This window comes from Anopheles funestus, chromosome X (assembly GCF_943734845.2).
Source record: "Anopheles funestus chromosome X, idAnoFuneDA-416_04, whole genome shotgun sequence".
NCBI classification, from domain to species: domain Eukaryota; kingdom Metazoa; phylum Arthropoda; class Insecta; order Diptera; family Culicidae; genus Anopheles; species Anopheles funestus.
The window spans coordinates 12786098-12806240 of NC_064597.1; the positions used below are offsets into that span (position 1 = coordinate 12786098).

At 44.1% G+C, this 20143-nt stretch overlaps 1 long non-coding RNA gene across 1 annotated transcript in view; it reads left to right on the plus strand.

The window, feature by feature from the left end:
- LOC125771925 (uncharacterized) overlaps positions 1 to 20143 on the plus strand; it is a 58030-nt gene that overhangs the window by 21889 nt on the left and 15998 nt on the right. The gene's annotated exons all lie outside the window — the stretch shown is intronic.

Genomic DNA, 20143 nt, shown 5'->3' on the forward strand with positions numbered 1-20143 from the left:
GCTTTCCCGACCAATAAATGGAAAATTTGGCCCAGCGAAGAATGACTACCGCATAGAGAGATTTGCAAGAATGTTTACTAGTAGAGAGTAGACACATTTCTTCTCCAAGGTATTTTAGTACGTCATTGTTTAGTATCAGCTCCTAGTAGTAGAGTTCCTGGCACCTATATTGATCCAGATTGATCCTTTCCGGTGTAACTGCTCATCAGCTTTCCGTTGCGGTGATTTGTTGCGGGGGGTGCCCAGAGACATCAAGTACCTAAATATCTTTTTTCTCCGAATTGCGCGTGCGTTGCCTTCGCACTATCTTTATCTCACCCTATAAGAGGACAAGCCGTATGCGTGCGTCCGGTTGCTGAAGCTTCTCAAACCTCGATCTGACGACCCGAATCCCAAAATAGGAACATCCTGGAACAACCATCGCGCCCCAAAATCCTTATGTACTCTCACTCTCGCACTTTCTCGCTCACTCGTGCACACACATCTGTATGCCTGTGCGCCGAAAGATAGTATAGCGATAGTGATTGAACAGGCCCATACAAGCTTTCGGGTGGAATCAATTAGAATTTACAGGTTCGTTGACTTCACTCATGAGCGGCCATCATCATCATCATCATCATGCCGTTTGTCAAACGTAGAGTCTGAATGGCGTCTGGGCCAATTAAATCGTTTCTACTATGGAGCTTTTCTTCATCACCTCCAGCCGCAGAGCAAGAGCAGAGTCATCCCGTATTCGTCTCGGTGCACGTAGTTATAGAAACGTTTGACATTTACTGCCCAGAGAAGACGGATTAGTTCCATTTCTTGCTGATTGATGTCATCAATGTTTGGACAACCATTTTGAAAGTACGTCGTCGAGTTGTGCATACAGCAACGGAACGCACCCACACGCGTACGCAACTGCGATGCAGTACTATAAATAGTTGTAGTCTAAAAACCCATTCGGAAGATTATATAGTAGCACATTAACGACAAAACCTTAGAACCACCGTGCAGCGTGCAGTACGGGTAGAACTGCATTTTACAGTGTGTCTTAATTTTCTCTGGCTCCCCACCATAAACGTCACTGCTGGCTATAAAACGCGACCCAATGAAGAAAGCAATGAAGGATTAAACCATGATTTACGATCGGTATTTTGCTTTCACCGCTTTCCTTCTTCGCTCGCGTCCATTGTCTCGCCCGCTGACGTCTTTATACCGTACGCTGACATGCTTGGAAATGTACGTCACATCGTGACATCGTTGGGGCGCACGGGAATTGGGGTGTATCGTTATGATACGGCGAAACGGCGGAACGGAAGGATGTTGCATTTTATTTCCCGCTTTAATGTGATCCGTTTGACGATGTGTCGTTGAGAATACCATTAAAATTGATTCCACCAAGCGTTGGTTGGGAATCTGTGCAGCAACCAAGCCAAAATCCGGTGTCCACTTGTATCCTTAAGATGACTGTCAGGCACACGGCACTCAAGCAGGTGCAGTCGCATAATCTCTTTTCAGTGTGCCATTTTTTATCATTCGATAATCATTTCTAACCCAATAGAACAGCGGACCGAGCAGAACGTGTAGCTTTGCATCCGCAACTTACAGCACTACAAACTTCCAGTGAAGTTTCTTTCGTTCTCTCCGTTGTTTTCTGTGTGACTCGCACGAAACCTGTACCGTCGTTTTGCAAAACGATGGAATCGGGAAACATACAAAGCGAAGAGTGCACAGGGGGTGCAAGAAGTGGCAATCGGGTTTTGGGTATGTGGGAAGATTTGCATACAAAGCGCCGACTTGAAGCCGATCCGCGTTATCTATCATCAGTTTTGGAGCCGTTAAAACCGAATTTAAGCCTGCAAACGCTCCTACCCCGTTGTTTGTCTGGCGGGCTTATTGTTAGATCGGGAGCGGGGCAATTACGCCGCTGCGGTACACTGCGGGGGTGGGAGGGGGCTGGGGGGTTTAGCGGGATGGGAAACGGTGCAAAGCGATAGTAGTGAAAAATCGCCCATTTCTGACAGTGCGAGGTGTTGAGAACTCCTTTTGTGGAATGCATACGTGGAACGGTTACCTGTCAAATGCACGTTAATCACTTGTAAAGTACGGTAAGTACTCTTTAGTTATGCTTTTTTATGCAGCCCATTTGAATATGGAAATGGACGGTGGTACGGTTTAGTACCAGCTAAAACCATTCTGACAGCTTCAAACGCTAAAGCAGAAGGATGTGGCACAGTGGCTGTTGTTGTGTGTGTGCGATGACGATTGACAGTTGCAAACGTTACGTTTCGCAGGATTTGTTTACCATCTGTCACTTGGTGTAGACGAGCTGTCAAACTCGTAGTACAAATATGGCTGCCATAATGTTTGCTTGAAGTGTACTTTGTTTACTAATTGGGTTGAGTAGTTCTAAGTGATACTAGGAACAAATAACATGTTTATGCTAATAAATCCTCTAAATTAGGACCATTTCACATAGAAATAATATTATTATCTCCTTAGTATCTCCAACCACACGAAAGAATAAAACACTATCACTAAACCATCACCTGTCGTAAAATGTCATACGGCCTGCACGAGTCGGGTGAAGCGGGACCACACCCAAATTCTTCGTCATCCATCTGCCGTCCATCATGACCCGGCAAGATGATCAAGCTACCGCGGTACCGAGCAAAATGTTTCTTCCTCCGTGGTTCATGATGTGGATGAGTCTCCACAACATCGCTGCATGAAAACCGTCGACAAGGAACAATCCAATGCGTCTCATCACCTACCTATCCTGTCTGCTTCAGCAAAGAAAAAAAACCCCTCTCCTCCCGAGAAGGTTTCGGGGTCCTCTGTTACCTGGCTCTCATTCATTAAAATAAATGATGAATTGCGATTGCAATAAAAGAAAATTGGTTTTTCGGTTTCGCTACCTTTCACTCGCGGAAGGTGTGGCAAAGGGAAGCCAGGTTCCGAGGACTGTGGGGATGTCATGTATGTGTGTGTGTACGCTTGTGTCAGGATGTCGGTTTACCAGCGGTAGCGGATTAATGGTGTTTTCGTCGCTGATCCGAAACTCGTTCGTTTTGCTGCTTTAGTTTTGTTTTCTCTTCTTCTTCCTTTTCGTCCCCGCTTTTCACCTAACCGTGGGACGGATGTGCCTAATAATACGTCCGAGGCGCATCAATTTCAGGTGTGCGGGTGGTCGGTACAATCTCTCCCTCTTGCTCTCTCTCTTCATCTCTCTTCCTCTATTGTAACCACAACGGTGTGGTGGAACCGATTAGCAAGTCGCGAAACTTTCCGAGAGGAACGGGAATCCCCCGGCCTATTCTGGATGAGTTTTCGGCGGCAACATCCGTTTCTGCTCGGTCGCCTGCCCACGCCACGGTAGTGCGGACGCTCTGCCACCGTTCCGTCTGGTTGTGTCAGTTAATTGAGCCTGCTGCGGGCGCATAATCCGCTTCCTTTCTGGCGCGTTTTGGCTTTCCACTTCTGCATTACCGGAAACCGATGATGGAAAGCGTAACCGGCGTATCTGCGGGACGGGACGACCGGCGATCGAAGTGGTTAGATAAAATCCACCCCCCACGGGGGGATACGTTTCGGTGGCGCTTGTCGCCCCTTGTAGTATGCTGTAGGCCGTTCATTAGCTGCGGCGGGATCCCAGCAAGGGAAAGGTGTCTGTGATCGTTTCTAACAGCGCTTTCTCAGGTTTCTCCTTTACCGGTCCAGAAGTTTGATTTTATGCTGTAATTTGAGCATAATGCCGCATGTCCAGAATGGACCTTCCTTGGATCTTTTGGATACCAGGGTGCTAAAAGTTGGTTTGACAAACAGAACCTTGACGGTACATTCTAAGATGGCTACCAAAAACATTCTAGATCTTTGACTGGAACCCTGATTCATAACAACAGAGTTCCAAACATTGGCATGGGAGTTCGTTCGATCTCTTGGCGTGATGGAGTGAAGGTAAGTTAGAGCATTTCTTGAGAAGAGACTGAATTCTTCTGACACTTCTTGCCGTGGACGGCAATTTCCTCAAGGTATTCGGCTACCACATCCCAATTCTTCGTTCGTTCTACAACAAAGTACATTTCCACTTAACCAAAAGTCACACGCATCTGTAGCTTCTTCGAGAACATTGGATGAGAATTCCCCAATTCTACCTGACAAGATCAATTTCTCAGTTAGTCGTTTGATATCACGACAACAGCGAATGCTCCTGAAGATGAGCCAATCAGTGGTCTCCCTGCGTTCTTCTTTTGCTTCTTCTATTTTAGATCATAAACCAGGAAACTAGTATTAGACGAGCTGACCTTTCTCCAAAAGTGGAGTAGATATTTTTGCATTCCACATCTGCTGTAAATGGTAGACACCAGTTGAGACTCTATTCGAAACCTCCAAACATCTTTGCGGTATAACATTTTCTTTGTGTACATTAGAATAGTTTTAGTGTACAGCTAAATTCATCTCATCTTCAAGGAATTCGTGTAAAAAATACCAACGAATCAGTCCACATTTTTCTTACTGTACACACGTTGCAGGGGTTGCATCTGCGAGTGAATGTATCGATATCGATGAAAGTAAACAGTACGCTTATATCCCGTACAGGAAACCTTCATCCTGACTGCTATTTGCTCATAAAGCTCATAAAGACCCCCTGGAGATCGATAAGCGTTCCGCAAGCGCACCCGCAACCACGACGCACCAGTTTTTGTGTTGTTGTTTTGTTTTATTATTATTTTTGCTGTTGTTCTTTCCTTCTTCATTGTGCCACCATGCACGACTATTTTGCGTGCATGCCCACCAAACTCAAGGGCAGTTCGTGCAGCAAAGTCCAATGACCACGCAAAGTATGCTGTATGCGCACTCCGTGGGACTGTTCACGCGCGCCCAAAAGGATCGTTCATTTCTAGGTTGTGTCGCCCGTCTTCCCGAAACTGGAACCATCCGGTCGGTACGTCTTCACGCGGTGCATTTGGCGAAACGTCACGCGCCGAACGTCACGGCATTGGCCTGACAAACCCTGCAACAAAAAAAAACTCCCCGGTTAGTGTACCCAACCCCGGTGACAGCTCGTGGCGCCTTAATTGAACGACATTCCGAAAGCGATTTTTCTCGAGCTGGTGAAGCACCCGGAACTCTTCCTTCAATACTTCCCATCCTCTGATCGCTTTCCTTTCCGCTACCGTGCATATCAGCGGCATTTCCACGACTTCGATGGCATCGATCGAGGTTTCTGCCGATTAGCACCGGCTGATAACATTGATTAACCGTTTCGACAAAAGACCGTAGTAGCTACCGTGGCATCAGCGGTCGCGTTTCACGAACCCTTCCAACGTTTCCTTTCGTTTGGTGGCATTCATAATTCTTCGCCACCAAGGATTCGAACCGGGATCGCTTTCGGACGATGAATTGGTTTGACTGCCGTACTGCCGGCGGATCCCGAGTGTAGAACCTTTGTTTGCGAGTTCCGCTGACTGGCGTTAATGGTGTTTTCTTTCCTCTCTCTATCTCTCTCTCTCTCTGTTATGTGTTTGTTTGTATTTGGTGCAAGCGAGCAATCGGTAGAGGTGATCCGATCCAAACCAAAAACCGGGGGGATCGGGCTTCACTTCACCACCAAGATAAAGCTAAACCACACCAGCCAACCAGACGATGCTCCCGATCGTGCGCCTGTTTCCCAGCCGATTCGTCCACAAACCCGTCCACAAACCCGTCCACAAAACTCCAATTACAATCGCCACCGCGGCAGATCGGCAGAACTGCACACGAACAACGCACAATCGAACAACCACATGGGGGGGGGGGGGGGTATTGGTTGCACCATAAAGCATCCCTTTCGCCCAGTGGGGTACATACTTGGGAGGGGGGGGTGGGGGGGCCACACAATCGTGCGGGATTTAAGGGGGTAGCGAGAGGGAATGAGGGCAATGAAATGGAAGGAGTCGGTGTTGGGGTCGCGTTTGTGATCTGCCGACCTCGCGCGCACCGAACCCTTTTCTTTTGGGGGAACATTTTACGCGACGTCTTCAAAAAGGATAATTATGCGGCGATATCAAAAAAAAGTTGTGACCGTGGCAAATAAACGTCGACTTTCTGGTGGTTTCCTCATCTACCTCGTTCACTCTCGCTCATGATTTGCATGTCGAAACGGTGGAGAATGGTTTATGTGTGTGTGTTGTTGTTTTGTTTGGTTCCCGTCTCTTTTCTTTTCACTCGCCGTGACAGCGATTCCGCGGCGAACCCGAAGATCGTATCGCGCCCTCATCTGATGCATCTGAATGCCGATCTACATTTTGCTATTGGAACGCGCTACTTATCGTTGTTATTGATTATCACGCTCATTATAATTCGCTCGCATAAATAACTAGCCGTGCGCATTTTTTTTCTTCTATGTATATTTCACTCACAAGAGTTGGTCCATTCTTTTTTCCCTTGCTTCTGACGCTGGATTTACGATGCTGCGGACGCTTAGTGCACTCGCTTAGTGTCATTACCGCTTGTGTCATATTATTATTTACAAACACGATTGCCGATTGACAGCTGTCAAAAAAGGTGTTCATCATGATGTCTTTTTTTTCATAGCCTTTACCTAGTTGAGCTACCTTTCCCACCATCTAATTAAGAATAATGACATATATCAGGTGATTTTTTATGTCATCTTTGTAAAGGTTTGGGAAGAAATGATGGGAAAAATCTAACAAAACCGATCCAACTCGCTTATCACAATCAAAGTCTACGCCAATTGCAACCGAACATACTAATCCTGCGTATGGCTATCAAAACACCGTAGGCCTCCATTTGCTGGATTCCGCTTTTTTTTTTGCAAATCCGCACAAACGTCTGGTGGGCGGAGTGTACATTTTAATTTCACGCTTCAGAGCATACATCGCCCAAGCGGTACGGTGCAGGCGGCCATCTGTAGTGGCAGTGGGGTAATGTGAGACCAACCACCACTGGCTACTCAACTCTTCCCAGGGTGTAGGCGTCTTGCATTGAAAATGTGTATTGAGACAAGGGGTCCCACCTTCTGCCGAAAGGGATCCTGCACGCAACATACTATCGCCTCTCAATTATCCGGAACTACAAGTGCAACAAAAACACACACACACGTATATACCTTTTCACGTATATACCGTCAAGATGATGAGAAATGCCACCAGCAGAGGGTGGAGGATGTTCTCACCGGTGCCGGATCGCAGATCAATCGGTAAGGATAAGCGGGTACGATGGGTTTTTTCTGCCGTTTCGCATCGCGTGCTAGTGCAATCTCGCGTGGGATGCAACCACTTCCGTGCTGAAAATTAGTCCGCACACACACACACACGCGATATCATTTTCTCATTTAGCTCCGCACCATTTTCCTCGCGGATTAAGCACTCTTGCCCAAAATCGCAACGACGAATAAAACCGGAACGAAACGTTATTTTTATATACATGAGCTCACTCGTCTCTGCCAGAGTGCTCGTTCTTTTTATTCTTCACCACCGAAATGGATGCTAAAGACTCGCATGTTTGTCGTTATCATTCGTCTATCATCATCATTAGCGAAGGGATAATTGAAGGGAGAAGTGAGAGCAGGCCTTTTTTTTGGTTCGTTTCTTTCGAGCGCAAGGTGCCGATATTAAGGCTCCTCTATCGTCAAATCGTCATGCCACCGCCCTTTTCGCTGCAACTCGGTAGCAATGAGATCGATCGCGAATTACACAGTAGTCGGTGTGCTGTGAGCGAAAGAAAAAAAACTCCACAACATGCACCGCACAACGAAGATGCGGCATGTCAAAGGCAGGCAACGCTACAAAGAATGCATTTCTTGTAAGAGAGGAAAAAAAAGAAACACTCAAACACACACACCCAGAGAAACGATTAATTGTGCATCGGCCTCGTTCAGATCGGTTGATGAAAGCCCAGTTTGTAGATGGAAAAGATCGCAAGATGCAGATCGGTTCGGTAGCGATAAGCCGTCACCATCGGGTTTTTGCCGACTTTCGGAATCGCGCTTCAGAATTGACATGCACCGACGACGAGATGGAACGCCGATCGAACATCGAGATCCAGTTGGGAATTATCACACACACACAAACACACTGACGTAGGTACTGACAAGGATAGTGAAATTAGGATAGAAAATCGTTTCGAGTGGAAGAAGCCCGTAATTACTCCTCCCCACTTCCCGACATTAAAACCGACGTGCTTGGGGGGGAAATGGGGAAATAAGCGATGGTAGAAAGGTTTTGTGCAAATTCATACAAATTAATGATCGGTATAATTGAGCGGCTGGTTGAAATAGAGTAACCTGGCTGGGATTCAGTGATGACAGAAGACGAGAAGCTAGTGGAAAGTGCTAATGGTGGGAGGAAGTTGGAATGGAAAAAAACCTAGAAAGGGAAACTACATGGACCACAGCAAGTGGAGACGCCCGTTCTTTCAGTGGGAATTAGTGATTGCACCATGCGAGAATAGAAACTTCAATGGTCAGTAGCACTGTACCAATCAACTGGGTAATGGCGCAGTTCTGAGAAGCAATCAAAACAGAGATATTTTCTTTGAAGTTTCAAAGTTTAAATCCTTTTTATTGCTGTACGGCTAAATATTGTAAAATGTCTTTAAATCGAAGCAGCTTCCCAACCCCTTATACGACATTGGGGATATACTTCAACGGTTAATTCAAATTTGACAGCTGTCATGAGATAAGTGGAACGTTTTTTTTCTCGCCTTACACCGAACCGGGTGCCAATATAAATTGAAACATTTCAACTGAAAATAATACAAGATTGGCTATCCATCAGCACCTGAATTGGCCAGTTTAGGATGTCGTACAACGGGTTTCCTCCCCCCGGCTTTACCGACTTTTCGCAAGAAGCAATTTGTTTCTCGTACATCGTACAGGAACCAGCTGCACACAGCTAGAATACAACTGCTTGCCTTCAGTTTTATACCCTTCCTTTCGAAACTTTTCCCCCCTTCACCTCCTCCTCCAAAGTGAGCTCGTGAACACTTTAAACCATGAGAATGGAACTTTTCCTACATTGATGTACACTGGTGATGGTGAGAGGGGAAGGAGGAAGGAGAAGGATTGGTAGTAAAGGGGGAAGGAAATCGCTCACTACCATCCATTGTCGGTTGGCGGAAAACTTTTTCAACAATCCACTTCCACTCGTTTCCTAGCATCATTTTTCCAAGTACTTTTCTGCTCCATTCCCTTCATACTCTCCCCCCCTTCCCCTCCCATACAAAAACCCCGGTGCATGAAACCTTCGCATGTCTTTATAAGAAGATGCTCGCCTGCTCGTTTCGTATCTGGGCCAGTAGAGCACACCGTACCGTCGCATCGATTTCGAAAGGGAAAGGACATCGACATTCACCCAAGGATCAACAACCGAATTACGAGCACCGGGTACGGGAAACGGGTTATTGCTGAACATATTATATGGAGCTATATATATGTATGTATGCAAAAAACCCTCAACCCATCCGCATCACCAGGGTTTTTGGAGCGTTTTCTTTTATTTAGCGTTTTGAACCCATCAAACGTCGGGGATGCTGTGAAGATTGGTACATCTTCAATGCGCGTACTTACAGCATTACCAAGAAGAAAAAAAACTCCCCACACAAACATACATAAAAGTAGCTTTAACCCTTTTGCCGAGAGCATTATAATATGAGCTGATACTGACGGGGGCATTCGTTAGACAACGGGCAACAAACGGCAAATAAGTGCCTGGTGCGTTCCCAATCTTTCATCCCTCCTCCCCCAGGAAAGTGTTTGAAGACGTATGCAGAGGGTTAGAATCACGACTCCTTGCTCGTTTCTTTTGTGTGTGTATGTGTGCGTGTGTTTAGTAACGAGGGAAGGTTAGAGCGATAAGAATTTCCTTTTACTTTTGTTCATGCGCTACACTCAACCAAAGATGAGGGAATAGTTCCAAAGAAATCCTTGGTGACCTACCTCAACAGATGGAAGTGAGAGTAGCAGAAATTAAGCACAAAGTACTTCAATTAACAATCAAGGACTTTAATGACTTAAAAGTAATGTAAGAATTATCAACCCACGTGAAAAGAGCAAAGATCCATTAAGCCCTATCATTTAGCTCAGCTCATCAGAACATCCGTGCATTGATGTCCTTCAAACATGTGATTGATATAGTAAATGAATTCTTCGAATTTTAACACGAAAAACATGAACATCAATCAATTCTTCCCCAATTATGCATCTCGAAATGTCAAGCTCTCCTAATTCGGGATGTGAACGCGGGATGACATACCAGTTAAGGCGTACCATTTCTTCACCTTGTTATATTCTGCTTGCACAGGAGATTCATTTTTGCGGTCCGCAAAAACGTCAACGTTGTGTGAGAGCTGGCGTGACTTTTCGATTCCAATTATCTTAATTAGAAAACCAACGGGACATGCTTGAAGCATCCGAAATGCTACCTATTACTTCATCCGTACCGTTCTTCTAGTGCATCTTCCAATCATGTTTGTTACGGTCTAATGGCAAAAATCCTTGGAAAGATCGTCACCGACTAGTCAACGCTGCAGTATCCCGGGGAATGTGCCTGGAGCGGGTGTTGGGCGGATATGTCTTTTCTAATTTCGAGTGAAAATTGGCATCCGGTCACCATGGTGTTGCAGTGATCCCCGAGGGGTAGCGATGGTACGGCCGGGATCAGAAATCGAACATAATTCCAGCGAAACTCTCCCATATCCCGGACATTGCCATGTTCGTTCCGGGCATTCAAATTACTGTCATCCACACACACACGATCTCACAGCTACTATCACAGCAGTGTAATCAAATCACAATGGCGTATTACAGCTTCGGTAACGAACAGCGTCATGTGTGCATCGTCCCGAGACGATACCGGGACGATCGATGCCTGGTCGAACTGCTAATTCGGACCGTTTCGGACCGGTACAGCAGCAAAAAAAAAAGATGGCTGGAAGGGGTTGGGTGCATCGCCTTTCACATTCGGCTATGTACACACCGTGCCTCAAAGCCCTCGTGTACGTGTGCATGAACGACAGGACGCCTCCTTGTCAAAGTGCCCGGCACTATGGCGGGCTTTTCATTGTGTGGGTTTGACAGTTTTTTTGTTGTTGTTGCATTTCCTTTTTTTTGCCTCAATATTCTTTCCCGTTTTCCAATCATCAAAGATTGCAGCCCAGGAAGACAGCTAGTGGCACTTGAAAGGTGAACGTGTGGGTGGGCAAATGCTGGTCACTAACACACACGTACAGGGGATGGAAAATTTCGGAACGGAAAAGATCGATCAGCAACAGCAAAAAAAATTCTACAAAAAAAAAGATAGTGCACAATCCCGCTGGAACAAGTAACTAAGAACAGTGCTCTAAATACATATGAGTGTGTTTGTGTGTAAAGGAAAATAGGAAAATCTTCATCGTCCGTTTTCATGTCCTCAGTGGGAGGGATTCGGGTTTTTTTCTACACCTTTCCGTATCTTGTTCACTTCACTGTGTGCGGTATTGAACGACGGCACATCAAATGAAAAGTATCTAAAAAAAAACCGAGCTGGACTGAAGAACACAAAAAAACATCTCATCCCACTGCATGAACATCCTTTTGGGATGTCTGATCGGTTGTAAAAAAAACACTCACCCACCAACACACACACAAAACAGCTTCTTTCCTTTCTAACGAGATGGACGCACAGTGGTATTCACACGTGTTCGCGGCACAAACGTTCGAAAACGATGAAGAGGATGAGTAGATGAAAAGGAAATACAATTTTTAAAAATAAAACTCCACTATCGTGCTTTCCGTGAAGCGGGAAAAGAAATAGCATCAGCTATAACCTGCTCTAGAACAATGATGAAATATAAAACAAAGAAAAAATAGTAAACGAAACCGTATATAAACTCTAGCGGGAAGCCCAGCTTGTGATATTTTAACATTTTTATATTGCTTTGTTCGCGTTGTACAACGAACCGGAAACCTTTCGTCGCTTCATTTGGTTTGATTAGTGGAGAGATGTAAAAAAAACTGTCCTCTTTTCGCCCCGTAGGGTATGCAATGTGCATACTAAGAATGATTAGTGTACTAGCTCGAAAATGACAGCTGTCAAATAATGTTCATTGGGTCTCCAACCATTAGCGAAGGAGACAATTACAATTACATTCTAAAATACATCTGGTATTTCACTTAATTATACATCTGTGTAAGTGATGAAGCTTTCTTCATAATATTATATACATTTTTTTATTTAGTTAAAATATCACAGCACTGCTAGTGCAGCCAATCTTTGTGAATAATTTGGTTTTGTCCCAATATCAATACATGGTGCACTTTCGTCGCTACATTTTTCACTCATTAGTGCGACGGCTCTTTGTGTAAAGTGGAGTAGCATTTTTGCTTTGCTTGCCTTTTCAACGATTTTCCCCCCATTTTCCCGCGATTTTTAGATCGATTCTCTTGTTTTGCTATGAAACATCTAAAAAAACATCAATGGTGAAGCTGCTAATATGGGAAAAGCATTTTTTTAACAAAATGGAAAATGTTATGGTTGAAATAAAAGAGCAAAAATAAAAACTGTGAGAAGGCGAGGTAGCAAGAATAATTGATGAGAAAATTTCCCAATCATAGCAATTTGTTTTTAAACTTCGGATACGCCATCTTTGTGTAATGAAAATGATCTTTACGTATCTTTTTTCCTTTTTCTTCTTCTTTTTCTGTTCTCTTCTCTTTTCCGTCTTTATTAGAACTAAAAATGAAACCAATCGTTCTGTTTTGTAAAATTCGATTTTGATCATACAAAAATGCTCATCCTTCTTCTCGCGGGTTAAAAAAACCCCCTCATATCCACCCTCTTAAAATAGGTTGGGGTGGGAGGGTTTGTTTTTCTTAAAATCGCACTCGAACACTTAAAAACAAAACCTACACGCTGTATGCATTTTCATTGGTGCAAAAGCTTGAAATCCGTATACAGCATTTACGCAAACCAAGACACCAGCGGCGAAAGTGAAACAGAATAGCAAAAACAAAAATTACCACAGCACCATACTGAACCGCGGTCACATCTACATTGCCCAATCCACATGCTGGATGTTTTTTTTTATGTGCCTACGATGCACACAGAAACCATCCTTCCCCATACTATTGCTAATAAAAAAATAAAAAAAACATACACACACACATAAGTTGAAACGATGGTAACGTCAACCAACCAGGACAGAAGGAAAATTGAAAATTGCACCGATTTCTGTTGCAACAGAAAAAAAACAAACCCCCACCCTCCTTGGGCCGAGAAACAGAATTCACTATCACCACACATACACAAGCGGTTACCGGAAAAAAGGCGATGGGTGCGTCTGGTGCAGCATGACCAGTGTTGCAAATTTTCCCAAAAAAACCGGACCAGCCAGCGGACGATCCTTGACCAGGCACGCGAGAATTATCCTGTTTTCCCGTTTCTATTTTTTTGTTTTTAGTTCTCAAAAAGCAGTATATGTGTGTGAACGCTATGTACGTTCTCTACCACAAGCGTATTTTTGGGGTATGGAATGGATGCAGTTTTTGGGGAATTTTCATTCCCTTTTTTTCTTTTTGTCTTGCTTTCAGCTGTGTACGAAGTATGGTAGAAGCACTTATGCAGCGCTTACTGCTACTACTGCAAGAAAAAAAAAAAAACAAAAATAAAAACAGCCCCTGAGGCCTTCCCATCGAACATATCAGGCCTATCGATGGGAAAGGAGCGTGGGGGAGGAGAGGCTTTGCTAGGATAAAATGCGCCATGCGCCGATGTTTTGGTCCCGCGGTTTTACGGCTCGGTCAAGAAGATGAGTTTTTGATTTTTGGACGAATCGGCGACCGCGCACCTTGCACTAAAGTTCCATTTCATTCGAATACGGTGACAAAAAAGCGAGTTATTTAGGATGGAGGAGGGGGTGGGGCGGTGGTGAAGGGAAGGATTTGAGGAACTGAAGGACGTAGCGATTGCAGCCGTATCGGGCGCATATGCAACGCGCGCATCAATCGAATATTTCGTCTCCGTGGGCGCATCATCACACACGAAGGGGGGAGGGGGTATGAGGGGGAGGAGTGAAGGGGAAGAAAAACCATTCTTTTGGTACTAAAAGAGCGCATTCAATAGAGCGAGAAAGCTGCCTACACACACACATACATTGGGGTAGTAGGTGCGTGTTGTGCGGCTCGTGTATATTGGCGATTGCCGATGACCACAGCATAGAAAGCACAGCGATGTTTGTCTTGCTATTTTTTTTATATATATTTTTTTTGCAAGCAAATTGTTGTTGTTCTGGTCACTCTGGTGTAGTTCAGCTGCACATATTCGCATGTGCAGTGGATATGTTACCCTAGCTCCATATCACCCTCAGTACTGCTATGACCGGTGGGAGTAACGTTTTTTTTTGGAAACGGTTGGAATAGTTTGTTTCTTGCTGGTATTTTTTTTATCCCAACCGAATCCCGAACCTTTATCGTACATCGCGTTTTGTTCCGTTTGTACGCTTCACGAAGAAAAAAAATTCAACCCACAGTCAGTGTGGCGTTGCAGCAGACGAGTGGATGCGCTATATGTCCGAACAGTGACGCGCTGTCGTTAATTGTTGGAGAGGTTTTTTCGGCTCACCACATATTGAAGCTTCAACCCGTTTTGAAAATGCGGTTTTTTTTCTTCTCCCGGACACTATGATGCATCACCCATAAAGTGCGACGGGCAAAGCGGGAAGAAACGGGACGAAGAAAGGGTTAGAAGAACCAGCAAGACAAGCAAATGTTCGCTTAGTACAGTCCCCGGTTTTAGCTTTTGTTGCACTGCTGTGATACATTGTTTCTTCCACCTTTTTTGCTTCCTTTTTGCTACACATATATACGCACGCAAAGAGAAAATGAATGGTAGAAAAGAAAGGAAGTGGCAGAACAACAAACCACATGCAATGTTGGTCCCGAGTTTAGGTGTACTTTTTGTTTTTCGGGGCTGTATGTCGAATATTCGTGCGCCTGCAAGTTATGCAGCACGCAAAGCATTGCGTTCAAAAACCAAGTAAAAAGTATTTCCTCAAACAAACAGAAAAACTGAACGCAAAAAACACACACACACTCTTTCACACATATATAGCCGGGGCCGATTTCACAGGATGATGCGAGCGTGAAAATGTTAGGTTGTCGCAAAAGTATCGCGTTTTTTTGCAATTACTTGCTTCTGTGCCCCTGTATGTGTCATTTTCATATTTTGACAACTTGATTTTGACAGCTGATTCCCCGCTTGACAAGTGACAGACTAACATTGTTTACAATCTATGAACCAAAAATTTTGAGCCTTGAGTTAGTGCTTCAAGAAACCATTATGCTGCAGAAAAGAAATAAAATTAATGTCTAGGTAATGAACAATGTGTCAAGTAGACGTATAACACACGAATATGGTCGTGGAGATAATCGCCATACTTGGGTTATCGATAGAGTTTAGTATAGTGCTTGGTGGGACTGAAACGATATCCTCTATTATGAGGTTTTCTAGCCAACATTTAATTCGCACTGCTATCGTCTAGATTAGTGATGGGCGGGTTGACCCGAACTTACTGGGTCGGAACCATCAATAAGCGACCCGTAGATACAAGTAGGTTCAGTAGGTGCAACTATTCCGGTAGATGCAAGCCACCATTAAGCGACTTCGACCCGTGGGTGCAGCGAGTCGAAACTACTGAACCTACTTATATTTTCGGATCGGCTCGAACCTACTGCACCCACGGGTCAAAGTCGATTCCGATTCTGCTGCACCCGACTCCGAGTCGAGCCATGAAATGATTCGTATGACTCTTTTATGAGCGAATGGATAGTCGCAGGAAAGAGCTATGAGTAAAGAGTCACACAATAAAATCACACTTTCAAGAGATATTTAACTGAAGAGTGATATAACTCTTTCGTGAGTGAGTCCAAAAGTGCCGACAAGAGTCACGACTCTTTCAAGAATCAAATGACTCTTTCATGAATTCTTCTTCTTGGCTTTTAACGACCTTACAGGTCACGCCAGCCATTTCTGGCTTACTACACTTATTTTTACCACGTAGCCGGATAGTCAGCCCTTGCTACGGGTGGACTTCATGAATTATTTAATATATTTTTTTAGTTCTTTTACGGCTTTTTGAGTGAGTTTAAATCTTTTTGAGTGAGCTTGAGTGAGAGATTAAAACTCACTCATTAGAAAGATTAGGGTGAAGGTCAACCTCCAATAGATTGCTAATTGCTTCTGAATACAAATATATCTATTATAAAGCACTTAGAAAAACTAAACACTTTTTGAATCACCCAATATGTACCGGTGTAGGTGAACTATCCGGGAAAAATGCTCCAAATGGTACTACTCGTCTGTTACCACCTTTGCTATACCAAAAGGGGGCAGCATCTGTACATGGTCGGGGGTTTCGCATCCTACCCATTCCTCCCTCCCCGCCTCCCCTTCCCTCCCTCTGTAGCTTGATCACCTGCTACGGATGCTAGCGAGGATGAACGGCCAGAGCATCGTACCGGTTTTTTTTTGTTGTTTTTTGGTCATTCCAATTTCGGATGCGCCTGCACTGGGCCGCTTTTCCTTTTTTGCACGTGGTGGATTTTTTAAACCGATGCAAGAATTTTTGCTGCACACACATGCACGGTTGAAGGTTTTCCTTTTAGTGTTATTTTCGGGTTCATTCTATCTCTCTCTTTCTCTCCCTCTTATCTATCCTTCTCTCTTCCGTTAGCTGCTCCAGGCGGATGGATTTGCAGTGGTGATTGGAATTTGGTTCCGTTTTCTCCGCATGCTGTTCATCGTTTGGCTGCGCTTGGGAGGCTTTTTCTGTCCACTCGAGCACCGGTGGTCCCGCTAAACCAATCAAGTAGAAGAGGTGTTGTTCGGTCGTACCGACTGCAGCCAGTGACTGGCCAGTGATGCTAACGATGCATGGTTTTTGCTTCATTTTGGCATTTTGGTGCATCCACTTCACATGTGCAGGATGACACACGGGGACCGTCATCGGAATTGATTTGGTTGGCTTTTTTTTGTCATCCAACATCCAATGACCACCATTACGTTCGTATGGCGCGGGCGGGGAGAGGAAAAAAGCAACACACACAGACACAAAAGGAACCAATCGCAACGTTCTGGTACGAGGATGCAATCTATTCCCGGTGCTCTTGCTTCATCAGATGCGTTTTTCTTTTTTCTATCATATTTTTTGCTTGTTAAATCCATTCCCAGCACTCCAGAACTGGGAAGATTCATTTACCCGTTTAGATAGGTAAATTGTTTTTCCATGCTCAATTCATACCAATTTTCGAAGGGTCGTGGGTTTGTTCGTTTTAGCGCTGAGTAGTTAGTATGTTGAAATGATTTCAATATTTTTTTTCGCCTGCAAGTATGCAAAACACTTGCCTTATTATTTTAATAGTCTATCGAATGTGACGGGTATGGGATGGTTAAATAATTAAATAACAAACTCAAAAAAAAACAAAAAACGTTTTCACGTTTTTTTCATAATTTTCTCAAATTCATTCTTTTGAGGAAAAATATTTTCCTGTAATAAGGGGACCCTGAAAGAAAAAAAATAGAATTTGAATCCGGAGGTCGGTAGCAATAATGTTTCCTTTAGTATCATAATTAAAGCGACAATAATTGTTGAAAGTTACACAAAAATCGTCAAGCAAATTATTACGGTAAAAAATGTATAAAAAGCTGTTTTGAAATCTTCCTTACGCTTACCTTACTCTCTTCATTTCCCCTACATTGCGTTGCGATAATCACCTTTGTGACAGCTTCTGCAGATGTCACCCATCAACAGTGTTGACCATGCATTGCCTTCCACCCACACATATACTAGCAGAAGACGACAATGAAAGTCTCTTTGCGTACCTGAAACACTTTAGAAAATATTCAACAACACCTTTCTAAAGTGAACTGTAATTAGAAAAAAATCATAAGGAGTTCTAGAAGCCTTCAACATTTTGTAGGGTAGAAATTTTAATCAAAATAGGCGGAAAACGGAAATAGATAATACAAAATCTCAAACAAACAAGAAAGCTCATATGTTAGCAAACCTTATTAAATATTTTTTCTTGAACATTTTTTTTAGTTTCTGTTAATATGTATTTCATAAATACATCCACACGCATACAGTAGCATTTTGACTACTTATTATATTGCCCTTTCATACATCGCTGGTAAACTCTCTGTTGTGTGTGTTCTCTACTCCGCTTCTGGGTGCTCCTGTAAGGTATACTATTCACACTACACTTGAGCAATTTTATGCATGTCAAGTGGGATCGATTTTCCTTCACTTTTAATCGACAGGACGCACTTCTTTCCTGCCTAAGGAACCTCACCCGGAAGATATGAAAGAAATGAATGACAAAAAAATCAACACTTCTGCTTCCCGCATACTTATTCGCGCTGCAACGCCGGACTGAGTTCGGGGCCAAGCATTGTTGGCCCAGTTTTTATCCCGCCACAGCACGCGGAAGAAAGAAGCGAACCACCAACGCAAAGAGATCTTGAACTTGAGCATGAATGCTGTATCAAGTGTAACCAAGAATGAGACAGAGATAGCATGTGGACGCTACTGGAAAGAATAACACACACACCCGCGGAAGGACCCTCTTCGAATACTTTGAATAAACGGAAGGAGGAGAGGGAGGGGGATGGGGAGAAGAAGGAAACTTTTTCCACCTAACTTTTCCAACCCTCAAAAGTTCGGTGCAGCACGCGTGTGCGCTAGTTTTAAAGTCACGCCGGCCATGCCTCAAATCGTGGACCAGGAAAATGAAGTCTTGCTGAGGTTTTGTGCACTAGCAAATGTACGCAAAAACACATCCAGCAAAAGTGCAACATAAATCGTGCAGCCAACGGGCCAAAGAAAGCAGAAGTAACGACGAAGAAAAAACCGACACCCAAGAAAGAAAAACCACCCATTATGGATCCGCATGATGCAGGAAGCGAAAGTTTTGCCTGCTCCTGTTACGCTTGTAGTTGGAAAGGGGTAAAGAAAATGATAGAAAAGGAATGGAAATTCTACTTCTTAGAATGTCTGCCCTTACTTTACCACCTTGAGACGGAAGTTTGGCATAAATGGGGAAAGAAGGGGACGGGGAAGGGGGACTTCTTCTACTAAGGCACAGTTTTTTCAAACGGATGCTTCCAGAGGGGAATAGCGATGTATCAGTATCAGCTAAATAATATTAAAAAAGATAATTGTCAAACCTCGGAATATTCTTAAAGCCATCAGGAACTTAATTATTAGGAAACTATTTTCTTTAAACAAGCAGTAAACCTTGTATCCTTGAGCGAAATTTTCTGTCCCACCAATCCCCGAACGTCAGCCATATTAGGTTGTGTAAATGAGCAACAAAAGCGCATGATGCAAAGCATAGGTACCGATGCATCCTTCTCCCCCTCTCCCACCCCCTCCCCCTCCTCCATCATCACCAGTGACACGAGACACACGAAACAAGGGCCACCGTCCGTACACGTCATTCACTGTCACCGGTCGCTAGCAGTGGCGTACGTCACCGGCGCACATTCCGGTGGATTTTGCCACTACGCGCGGTACAAGTTTGACTGCATTGCCCTGTCACGTTCGCTGACAGTCAACTGAAGTCAGCAAAAATTTTGCCACCTCTTGACAGGACCGTAACCCCTTTTCTTCTCCCATCATTTTACCCCAAACCACCCACCCAGCCAGAAACACATTGTTCATCCCATGCACCGCACAGTATTTGATGCGCTGCATCGGAGGAACCCTAGCTTAAGCTGGCCCCGAAAGGTACGCAACACGCAATACATGCCTGGGAAACGGGAAACAGAAGCTTTTTTTTCTGTTGGTCTACCAAATGGAGGGAAAATGGTTTTTATTTTTTATTTGTTTTCTCTCTCTCTCTCTCTCTCTCTCTCTCTCTCTCTCTCTCGAAGAAATGTGGCTTTGGTTGGGGATGTTATCCTTATCAACGTATTGCTTTAGATGTGTGCAAGGAACGCATTCCACTCATCAATGTTCCGTCACGTGTACAAAAGAATGGGCGCCTCCATCGTTCGAAGAAATCGTTCATAATAGGTTTTTAATATAAATTGCAAATAAAATATTTTTTCTAATAAACAAAAATACGTATAAAAATCCTTGCTCATTTGCCAATCCACCGTTGCTGTACATTATTGTTGCATGC